Source organism: Tenebrio molitor, chromosome 3 (assembly GCF_963966145.1).
Source record: "Tenebrio molitor chromosome 3, icTenMoli1.1, whole genome shotgun sequence".
Taxonomy (NCBI): Eukaryota; Metazoa; Arthropoda; class Insecta; order Coleoptera; family Tenebrionidae; genus Tenebrio; species Tenebrio molitor.
This window is the reverse complement of record NC_091048.1, coordinates 3,075,850-3,088,550: the sequence shown is the minus strand read 5'-3', so window position 1 is coordinate 3,088,550 and position 12,701 is coordinate 3,075,850. Positions and strand designations below refer to the sequence as shown.

The 12,701-nt window shown below is 35.7% G+C and overlaps 1 long non-coding RNA gene across 1 annotated transcript in view; it reads left to right on the top strand.

Moving 5' to 3' along the window:
* Positions 1-12,701, top strand: part of LOC138126435 (uncharacterized) — a 134,696-nt gene that overhangs the window by 54,490 nt on the left and 67,505 nt on the right. Inside the window, exon 3 of the long non-coding RNA XR_011157811.1 lies at positions 4,287-4,354. This is a non-coding gene — a long non-coding RNA (uncharacterized lncRNA). The remainder of the gene's footprint in view (positions 1-4,286; positions 4,355-12,701) is intronic.

Sequence of the window (12,701 nt, the reverse complement as noted above, 5' to 3'; positions counted from 1 at the left end):
ACGTTATGAGTCACCTATCGCCCCGATTGCGCGAAATTTGAAAAGGATGTTTGAGGTGGCTCATGTCTCCTCCCTGGTCAAGTGTCCCCGACTCCCCCTACCTATATCTTGTAACGCCCATTTTATAAATACCCAAAATGCTTTAATCGCGTCACAGTATTTTATCCTTGAAACTTCCCCATTTTCACTCTTTTCATCGTCATGTTCTTCTCCTCGATTTTTCTGTACAGCTACACGAAGTGTCTTATTTTGTCTTTATTTTTCTTTATATCAGCCACTGTAGATTTAGGAACATTAAACTTTTCACTCGCTCGTCGAATGCTTAACCCTTTGTCAAGAACCTCTAATTCTTTACACTCATCAGTAATAGTAGATTACATACCGAGGTGGGAAGTGTTTCATTCCTGTCAAGAGCTAAGATAGTTTACTAAGGCGTAGCCGAGGTGAACTAATGCTCGAGTCGGGAATGAAATACATTCCCACCGAGGTTTGTATACTATTTTATTCGAAATTATTACATTTTTAGCAAATAAACAATTAATGTGATGCAATTTCATTTCTACTGTTTTTCGACTTTCAGTAAGTACGCCACTGGAAAAACCTTATAGTAGGGTGGAAAGTGGTCTATTACTGACCAAGAGCGGGAAGTAAAGATAAAAAGGAATGGTTAACTTTCCGCCCTTGTATAAGTTTAGGAATGTGCATATTACAATACGATTACGAATAAATGTAATTGTTTGTATGTATCAATGCAGGCAAGAAAATACTGAGTGCATTCAACACTCGTTGAGATTTCCAGAAGGCTTTCTGAGAGAATTCTTGAAGAATTAAACATAAAACGGTATCAAGCTTCCAAAAGATTCTCCGAATTACAAAATAGAACAAATAGACAACACCTATAATAAAGAAAAAATATTAACCCACTTCTGATCAATTAATATTGAGCTTTTCACTTCTCTGTCAGGATCCAGTGAAACTCAAACTTCAAATAAAGTGTAAGGGGTATCGGAGAAAATGCAATCAAAGACTTGTTTCCTTAACAAACTTTAATTCTGAACTGTCCTACATACACAAAAATCTCCCACTTTATAGGCGGGCCATCACAAAACTTGAGACTCTTCGTTGGGGTCGATCTCATGCAAAAAAAACTAATTAAGACAGCTGCAGTTACCTAATCCTAAGAATGCACCAAAGTCCGCAACATCTGGACAATATTTCATAATCTACCAACTAGCATAAAATAAAGTTCGGTTCCTTTACACCCTCAACGTGGTGTAAATGAAGCAGAACGACACATATAGAAAAAAAGCGGGGTCGCTAATTCGGGGTCAAACGCCGGGGTCATGCAGCTGTGTTATTTTTTCTTAATTCTAAAAAATATTGTAACACCTAGAAAACGATTACTCCATATTTTGTCCGAAATGTTACCACCGGGGTCGGTGAACCTCGTTGGCGACGGCGGCGGTTCTTCTCCGGGACGTTGGAGCTGGGGGACCAGGGGGACCAGGACGCCAGTCGCCCTGGGCAGCTAGGTCGCCGGGGAAGATTTCTCCTTTTTGTTTTTGGGGCAGAGCTTTCTGCCTCAGAGATTTGGGGTAGCTCTGAAAAGAGCACGGTAGGATAAATAAAACGACGCGTCTATCTCAAGACGGTCGAGACGAGAGTGACCGATGCAGCGAGGGTGCTCGCTTATATGCATCGCGGGGTGAGAACGAGTGAGCCTTGTTTCGCGCCCTGATTGGTCGACTGACTTAGGGGCGGTCCTACCGAGAACACGAAACCGGATTGGACCTTCGTGATCGATCCCGTCCTGACACCGGATTGGTCGTTAGATGACGGGGCGGTCCTTAAGTGTGCCCTTAACCCTGATTGGTTCCTTCGGTTCGGATCCGGTAACACCCGCCCCCCCTTGCTCATGCGCATTTCTATTTCATGATTTTGTATTGCTGGTTGCATACAAAAGGTAGAAATTTACTTATTGTATTATTATTCTACCGGGTGATCAAGGACTGTTTAAGTTGGTAGTACAATTAAGAAAATTTTTAAATTCGGTTATTTATAACACTGCAACTGGATATGTTTTGTTGGTTTATTTGACAAATATCTGATATAGGTACAGCATTAACAACGACAAGCCACCAACAACCGGAAGTTACTCCTGTTAAACGATTTAAAATACGATCCAGTGTTACCAACTTAAACAGTCCTTCTTGATCACCCCGTACATATAATCTATTCATTTTGATTGTGACCACTCCCTAGTAACTTTTCAGTTGCTAGGTTATTGATAGGGAATTTTAGATAACACTAAATCCAGTCGCAGTTAGCAACTCTAGGAGGCGCCATTTTGACAGAAACGTCACGCTCAGAAGACAGAACGGAGAACGACTTGCGCAAACGTTTTTCGACGTACACTGTGCGCATATCTATAAAATTGAGTTTTGGTACAAAATTTTAGAATTCAAAAAGAAAATGCCACGTCGTCTGCTCAAAGTTGGGACCAAACGGTTAATATTGACTTGTTTCGAGACATTTATTGAAGCCAACGGGAAAACAACTCATAAAGACGAACATCACCAATAAAGTTAACTCTATTTGTGGTTTTTTGTTGTACATTTTGGCTAGTAAGTGTTGTAGTTTGATACCTTCTGCCTTTTCATCCCCTGTAAATCATTTTTTTGAACTTTCTGTCTGATTAGTTTTTATCTGAAAATATTTGTATTAATCAATGCTAATTGAAAGTTCTGATTACCTTTATACCAGGCATTTTTCGCGTTTGTCTTACTGCCAAATGACCATTTCCTTTGTTCTTCATTAATATCGAGAATTGCATGAGGTGATTTCGAAGTTTTTACGTTAAATAATCTGTATCTGGATATAACCCCACTTTTCAACAGACGTGATCACAGAATCAGACAGACGTTTTTGGTTTCTCCTACTTCAAATATTGATTTCCGTTATTAATATTGATAAATACATGAAAATCATTGCTTTACTACCATGGTCAAGTTTTGACAATTCTGACATTTTCACATCATGTTCACACCACACAAATATTTAGTGTAAAACGTATGCAGCAAACAGCTAAACAACGCCTACTATATTTTTCGTTGTGGTCACAATCAAAGTGAATAGATATTAGAGTCACAGGGTTATTCTAAATGATTGTAGTCGAAGTAGGCCATGCCCATGTTATTACATTTTTGCTGCTTTCATGTGAACTGTCAGTTTTGTCGCTGTCACTGTCATTTTTTAGGTGAAAAGTGCGGTGATGAGATTTTTATTTTTTTTTGTTAAATTAACGATTGAATCCAGAAATAATGAGTTGTTTTGCAACCAATTTTAAAAATATTGAGTTGTTTTGCACCCAATTTAACTCTCGTGTGTGAACGGTGTGTACAGTTAGTTGCAAAAAAATTGGAAAACGATAATATTTCCTAAGTAAATTTGAATTTGTCAATTAACTGTCTACTTGACAATACCCATCGAATAATTTTAAAAAATGTCATTGAATTTTGACGTTAATTCTAACCCATCTCTTGTAAGAAGTTTTCACACTATGGAAAAATTGGAAAAATGTGTCAGTTTTATTCTGACAGTTTGCGTTTTTTTTTTGCAACCAACTGTACTCACTTATTCACATCATTTTGATGTTTTTTTTTAATGTGAAGCGGCAACCATAAATTTTACATTCAGTTTTCAGGCCTACTTCGACTACAATCATTTCCTGTATTATTTATTTTATTGTAATGCATATGCAACCAGCAATACAAAAGAGTGAAATACAAATGCGCATGCACCGCATACAACATTTAGACAAAGCTGAAAGCTCTGTTGCTGTTCTGCTTTGTGTTTATGTTTTCTGCATTCATTGTGCTTGAGCATTCTGCAATTTGCATTTCTGCTTTAGTCCTTTAGTCTAGTATGCGTTGCGGGCTGTCGAAGTGTCGACGAAATGAGTTACGGGCATGAGTTGGGAGGTGTTTTGTGTAAAATAACAAATTCTAGGTAAGATTGGAAAGTGTAATTAAGTATTTTTTACGGACAAGTTTTAAGTGTTTCTTATGGTTGTGTTTGTCTTTAGTTTTAACGCTTTATTTTTCGTTCAACTGGTACCTAGCATCAGGTAAACGGTCGCTGACCGTGACTAACCTCGCAATTTAACAATTCCTCTTTTCAGTCAATTCCGAATTTATTGGTAGTGAACTGATTACTTTCATGTTTTGTATACCTTTCTGGTGTAATTTTCGATAATCATTTTAATTTCAGCCCGGTTTCTGTTTCAGAATTACACACTTCTGTTGGTGTGGACAACATCGTTGCTGGTCTGGACCAACATGGCGGCGTAGGTCTGGTAAGTAAGATAAAATAAAAAAGCCTAGGTATTCTTTGATATTTTTCATGTTGTTAACGTTGCTAAAGACACGTTCACAACTGGCACTTGTGTTATGTGCAGCGAGAAAATAAGTAACTTTTCGAAATTATAAAGGTCTATTTAGAAACGGTGACTACAACTTGTAACTTACGAGACTATTGATGAATAATAATAATGAATAGTTGATCGTTAATGGTCAATTGTCGAAAGTTGTTTGATATGATAGTGGACGTTGCTTTTTATAATATATGATATGTTCAGAGTTCGCTCTAATCTAAAACAAATACAAATAGTTTCATAGTGTACGTGATCTTACAAATGTTTCTTTTACATTGTTAAATATAATTTTAGGAATATAACCCAAAGGTCAAAGGGGCACATAACACTGGAATGAGGAAATGCCAAAATATTTAAAACAAATAATTTGCTTCATTTTCCATATCACACAATTTAGCCCAAAATAATATCAATATTTTCTTGAATATTAATATCATTAGGAGGAACAAAAACATAATTTGGTAATAATCTCCATTCGTCGTATATTATGTAATTGTTCAGTACCCCTGTTATACAATCTTGGTAATTTTTTGAATAGTGGCGCTAATGCTGGGAACGTGTTTCTTGTCTAGGGAGATGCAGACCTACTAGAATCAGACGCTTTCAAAAGTTAGGTTCCGTTTTGTCGCTGGAAAATTTAGGGCAAACTTTTTTCGCTGTCATAATGACAAAAACACCGCTGCTTATGGGATTTTTAGTGTATATTAATTAAATTGTCAAAAATATTATGTATTTAATTTTCAGTGTAAAAATTTTAATTGACCTCAAACAAAAACAAACATCTAAAGTCAACAATAAAATGTAAGGCAAATGTTGAAATTGCACCCCGCCAACTACATATTTGGCACTCGCACAGGAGTGTACGGTACACCGCGCTCAATAATGTCAGGGCTGATTTCTTCCATCTCAGCGCGAATACTCTGTCGTAAATCTTTGGTATATCAAGAAAATAATTCTTTATAATAAACAGAAATATTTAACAGAAAACAACCAAAAAACTACCTACCTATGCTAGTATTCTAACCTGTCCTAGTATGTATTTATAACTTTCTTTTAAAAATATGACGATTATCGTAATTTCTACGAATATCATCACAATATTTTTTGATAATTAAACTAAGGGAGGAAGTGTTAGTGCTTTAAATATCTCTGTTCTGTGCTCCGCACATGAGTACCACTGAAAATTCACTATGAAGTACTAAATGAAAAAGTTTAGTCCTAATATTACCTATGTGCCTCTAGTTTGCAATCACATAATCGAAACTCGTTTTAACTGGGTCAACAAATTTTTAAATTTTTTTCAGACATTATAAACATTACTTATTTTTGTGGTTTTCCATAAAACACGTTTCCGCACATAATAAGGCTTATTTTCACAAGCTGGGCAGTGAAAAATGGTTTCCTTTCGTTTCTTAAGTTTGTTATAACATCAGTAGCACTGTCTTGAAATTACTCGTCCATTGGGCCCTACAGGATTTTTTGCGGGTTATGTTCATAATTTTTTGAGCTCACTGATGCTGAAGGCTTTTTAGGAACTAAACTGTCTATTATACTTATGCCCGTTTGCACCGAATTTCAACTTAATCGGGGTTACTTAATCATGATTATCTTTTAACCATGATTAAAATTGTGTTGCTTTGCACCACACCAAAATTAACTAATCGTGGTTAAGTCACGTTCGTCACGTTTTTGTAAAATATTATGTTGGTTGGTATGGTTACTATTTTTTTTGGAAAAACAAGGGTTGCTGGCACAAACAGAAAAGAATAAAGAAGAGGCTTTGTACTGGCGACAACGTCGAGAACATGATTTAATTAAATTTGAAATAGAAAAGGAAACAATGATTGTGACATTACAAATAAAGCAGAAGGAGTTAAATGAATAAATAAATAGATTTGTATTTGTTGTATAAATATATTAAAAAATTCTATACATTTTATTTTTGTTACTTATATGTATAACCTACAGTCGGGCGAAATAATCATTAATAAATTGCCTTCTTGCTAAAGTACCTGCAGCTACACCAGCATTGTTTTCGTATTGTATATTTGGAATTTGACCTTCTCCTATCAAGCGGTTCAATTCATGTTCATCAAGTTCTTCTGGTACAGGTGGAGGTTCAACATCACCCATTTTAATCACAAATCATTTGGGTATTTAGAGAGAAATACGATTTTCTGTTTCGGTATATCTCCCCATCTTCACCACCAGGAGACTGCACTTTAATGTGAGTACAGTCAATGGCCCCAATAACTCTGGGAATGCTGCTACGTCATAGAAACGTTTTTGGATTGTGCGTATATCATTTTCTGTATTGGGAAAACCAACGTACACATTATAAAGTTGTGCAATGGCTTCAGATACCCGGACAACTATTCTTGAAACTGTTGCCAAATGCATTCCCATGTAATCCGCTATCTGGTCTAAATGCCCTTCAGTTGCATATAAACGTAGGCACGCTAACAATTAGTTTATGGGGGCAACGCTGCTGTTTCTGTAAAAAAAATCAATGTACTGAATGAAAAGTGATTCATCGAAATGTAAAAATATTTATGCAGATAGGTATCTACTTACTTGTCTGTTGTATATTCTAGCTGATCTTCTATCGTCGTTAGAAGCTGATATACACAGTTTTTTGTCAAGCGAAACCTTCTTCTGAATGTTCCTTCGTCTAAATCCTCAAAATAATGTTGCCTTACATATATCTGACCATTTTCAATAAAATCAAGGACTTCAAGATCATCATCTTCCACAATTTCGAATTCTATTGCGTTCATTTTGTCAACAGTCAACACTCGCAACGACATATGACATATACGATTTCGTTCTAATCACGGTTAAATTCTTAACCGGCCAAAACTCGACCGGTTAGCTAACGTTCACTTTAATCGTGATTAAGAGGATGGTGCAAAGCTTTAACCGGCGTTTACGAATTTAATCAGGGTTAGTACTTTAACCGAGGTTGGTGCAAACGGGCATTAATCTATAATCGTACAGAGACATTTTAGATTGCGTATGTTTCTAATACAAAATATAAGAATTTAAAAGCAGCATCTGTAGAATATGCAGGCCTAGCTTCTTATACCAGCGAAGTGTTTTCCTTTCGCAAGGATAATATGCTAATAGCTGGTCCTATCTATCAACACCTCCCATATATTGGTTGTATTAATAAACAGGATCGGGCTTTTCACGGTTTAGGCCACGCTTATCTTGACACTGGACCATCTCGTTGGTAAATTCAGTCGAAATGTAGCTCACATCCCTCTTATCTCGCCATTTACCTACTAGCACACCATTGGCACTGCATTGAAACACAGTTTCTCCCTTTTTTAGTTGTTTGTTTTTTACCTCAATTGGAGTATTTTTTCTATATACTCTCAGGGTGCCTGTGCAGTAGGTATTGCGATTCAGCAGTTTCACTGCTAGATCAAAACTATTATAATAGTTGTCCATGTATACTGAACGTCCCACATCGAGATAATCCTCCATCAAACTGAGAACCACATTCGCAGCATGGCCCTTACCACCATGGTCATCAAGCTGCCCAGTGTATACGGCAAATTTTAAAATGGTTCCATCAGGTTCAGTCAAAACGTATAGTTTGATACCATACTTATGTCGTTTGTTTTGTATTGTCTAAAGGACAGTCTTCCCCTCCATAAAATCATGGATTCGTCTAAGGAAAGATTTTTACCTGGATAGTATGTCTCGGTCATTTTATTATTGAAATATTCAATAGGCGGTCTTCAGGTAGAGACTCGCCCTCGCGAGGAGCAAAATGTAGACACCTCATTATCAAAAGAAATTTATCTCTGCTCATTGATTTTGAAAAAAAAAGGAATACTAAATAACCTCGTAGTCCTAAAGACGTCCGGTAGCTATGGTTCCCATATGAAACAGTACGCCAAAAATACCCGTAACTCTTCAACGGTAACATCGCGCCAACGACTAATTCGCGACGAAGGGCTCATGATGGAAGAAAGAAAAACTTCTTCCGCGTATTTGTTGATTTCATCGGCGATAATTTTATAAAAATTTTCATCCACCAGAAGATTGAAGAAATCAATGGGTCTGTTATCTGTATAGAATAAGTATAACATAACATGAGATAATGTGTAATCAGAAATAAACTAAATGATTTACCTACTGGCAAAACAAGAAAGCTCATCTGTTTTGTAAAATTAAATTTTTGCATCTGTGATGCATCCTCGGACCAACCTGGGAGTTGGGGTTGAATAATTTTGCCGGCAGTTGAAGGTCCAGGTAGCCCAGGTACAACAGACGATGGTGTTGTAGGTGGCATTTCTTGGTCGGAATCTGATGAATCACTCGCAGCCATCTCATCAGCATGGCCCGAAATTCCACTCTCCGGAAGGTATTCTTCGTCGGAATCTGTCCCATAGGGTTCATCGTCAAAATAATCCTCATCATCCGATTGTAGCATCATTTTTTACGTCTCCCGGAGTATCGTAATTATATAATTTTTGGATTCTTTTGGGTCTTTTTGAAGAGGGTAAAAGAGTGTCAGTCGTTAAGGCGTTACAGCAAATGTCACAGTTTTTTTTTAACTTTCTTGATTAAGTAACCAGCGACGTAACATATCGCTTGGCTTTCACAATTGGCAGATTTCCATTTCTGGTAGTTCAACTTCCAGTAATTCGTTATGGTCAACAATCGGATTTGCTAAACTGTGAGAACCAGGCTCTAGAAACTAGTGTCCATTTTAATGGACATCCTGTCTCAGGAGGATATATAAAAAACAGTAACAAGCTGATTGCCGAAACTTTGAAGGGATTCTTTGTTTTCACCAAAAAATCTATGACATCATGATACAATTTATCATTCAGCTAGGGTTTTATTTTATTTTTTTCAATTGCTATTAAAAACATATTTTTAAGACGGTTTTGTGACATTGTGTTTCTTGTATATGTCAAACAAGAAAAACTTAGTTCTACTGATGCTGAAGTAACAGGTATGGTTACCACAGAGCAAACAAGTTTACAAAATTCCAGTAAACATTTTCTAAGTTGGCATTATGTAGAATAGGCAGCATTTCAAATGGAGTTTGATAATTTTCAAGAACTTCACTGTCCTCATATACGAGAGACAATTCCTTAGTAAGGCTATTGAAATCAAAATGCGGGTATTGCTTTATTAAATTATTAACTAAATCTTCTGAAAAGTCTGCAGAATATGTTTGGAATTTTTCTTTTGCCAGTGCAAAGTAGGATTCTCAGTTTTTTTATTCAGTTTTTATTACTTGAGTCCATGCATTGTAATATTTTGGGTCGTCTTCGCTCATTATTAATTGAGCCTTCCCGTCATTTTTCCCTTAATGCCTTAAAAATAACTTCTTGAATAGTCTGATCTGATCTATTTGAAACTGAAAATGCCACATATTTTCATCATCTTTTACAAGTACTGTTGTTAGTTCATATTTTGTTCCATGAGTTCCGTCTACATATACAAATGATATGATTATTTTGCAGTCCCTGAGTTTCTTTTCCATAATATTGTTCATATAACCCGACTGCGAAATCTTGTCGCAAGACGAATGACTTTCACCTATAACAAAACGTATTAATTGTTTATTTTTTAAGCATACTGTACATACTGTAACCTCTTTTGTGAGCAATTTTAGTAGACTGCGGTGCTTGAGTATAAAATTTCACTCATTTTTGCTTGGAAAAAATTGCAGAGAATCCGTCAGGCTATGTTCTCTTCTCATGCGCCTGCGACTCCAGTTGTCCCTTTTTTGGGTGAACCATCACCGATTGTGCATAAAAATTCGCTTTTTGCGCGGTAGAATTCTACTTATTTGCTTGTTTACGACGTCTGTTATACCAGGTGTTATGGAACTCCGCGTAATAAATTTAATTACCAATAGGACTCGTTAAAATAAACATTTTTCAGAAAAACGGTTAATTATGTAACTCGCTTCTCTTGTCCTTGATGTCCGTTTGAAAGCTTTTCATCAATTTATAATAATAATAACATTCAAACTACAAAAACGACAAAACAACAAATCTACAAAACTCGTATTTCCAAAGTGATTTGAAGATAAATTCAAATACTGAATAAAAATATTAAATGTACTTACTAATTATTGCTAAGCTATTTTTATAGAACGAAACCGGCAAATTACTAAAACAAGCGGATTTCATAACCGGAACCACCACAACCGCCTATTAGAAAATAACCAGTGAATTTATTGCCTTAAAGAGAATTATTCTCAATTATTCTCTTAAATTTTTTTAAGAAAAGTTCTTTTTTTAAAACAAAAATACATAACAACACCAAAATAAACTGTCTGACCTTTGTGGATTCTATTTCTGTCGCAATTTGCGACGAGTCCCCACTTCTTCAAAGTATCGTACTTACTGTAACAAAAAAAAAATTATTGCAGCTTACATTTTTACTGCTTATTTGAGTTTCAAGAATTATGAAATTATTATAAAATAAATTCTTCGGGAGTAATTCATATTGAAAAAAAAACTTTAAAATAAACAAAGATGACTGAAAATTAAATTACCCTTTAAATCCAGTCCACAAGCGATCCGCGCCGACCCTCCATGTCGCATTCGTCAAAGGACGAAACCTAGTCCTGATGGAAAAAAACCCAATATTTTCCTATCGACATTTTGGTCGATCGAATTATTCATTACTGACCAAAAAGAAAATATACTCGTGTGTGTTTACAACTGCAGTTACAAGTAGCCATAATCTGTTTTCCTACATTTTGTAACTACTACATCGCGTTCAATTTTTGCAAGCAAACTTCTGGTACAAGTAAATAGAGAGCTATTGCCAGTTCAAATAGCAACGGAGCCTTATTCGCTCGCATCTGATACGTGATACGCGAAATTATTTGTTTAAAGGAAGCTGTGTTCCTTAACTCTTTCGAAATATTAGTCATTCATCTTTATTTCACCGGCAAACATTGTTTCTCAATTAACTGTATTGGTGAACATTTTTCAAGAAAATTTGTTTCAGTAAACAAATATTAACTTTAAAATAAAGTGCCTGACCTTTGGGGCTTCTACTTCTGTCGCAATTTGGGACGAGTCCCCTCTTCTTCAAAGTAACGGACTTACTGTAACAAAAGAAAAATATATTGGAGCTTACATTTTTTCTGCTTATTTGATAGTTTCAAGAATTGTGAAATTAATATTAAATAAAATGAATTCCTCGGGAGAAATTCATATTGGAAAAAAATATGAAAATAAACAAAGATGACTGAAAATTAAATTACCCTTTAAATCCAGTCCACAAGCGTTCCGCGCCGACCCTCCATGTCGCACTCGTCAAAGGACGAAACCTAGTCCGGATGGAAAAAAAACCCAACATTTTCCTATCGACATTTTGGTCGATCAAATTATTCATTACTGACCAAAAAGAAAATATACTCGTATGTGTTTACAACTGCAGTTACAAGTAGCCATAATCTGTTTTCCCACATTTTGTAACACTACTAAATCGCGTTCAATTTTTGCAAGCAAACTTCTGGTACAAGTAAATAGAGAGCTATTGCCAGTTCAAATAGCAACGGAGCCTTATTCGCTCGCATCTGATACGTGATACGCGAAATTATTTGTTTAAAGGAAGCTGTGTTCCTTAACTCTTTCGAAATATTAGTCATTCATCTTTATTTCACCGGCAAACATTGTTTCTCAATTAACTGTATTGGTGAACATTTTTCAAGAAAATTTGTTTCAGTAAACAAATATTAACTTTAAAATAAAGTGTCTGACCTTTGGGGCTTCTACTCTCTCGCAATTTGCGACGAGTCCCCTCTTCTTCAAAGTAACGGACTTACTGTAACAAAAGAAAAATATATTGGAGCTTACATTTTTTCTGCTTATTTGATAGTTTCAAGAATTGTGAAATTAATATTTAATAAAATAAATTCCTCTGGAGAAATTCATATTGGAAAAATATATGAAAATAAACAAAGATGACTGAAAATTAAATTACCCTTTAAATCAAGTCCACAAGCGTTCCGCGCCGACCCTCCATGTCGCACTCGTCAAAGGACGAAATCTAGTCCTGATGGAAAAAAAAACCAACATTTTCCTATCGACATTTTGGTCGATCAAATTATTCATTACTGACCAAAAAGAAAATATACTCGTATGTGTTTACAACTGCAGTTACTAGTAGCCATAATCTGTTTTCCTACATTTTTTAACACTACTAAATCGGGTTCAATTTTTGCAAGCAAACTTCTGGTACAAGTAAATAGAGAGCTATTGCCAGTTCAAATAGCAAC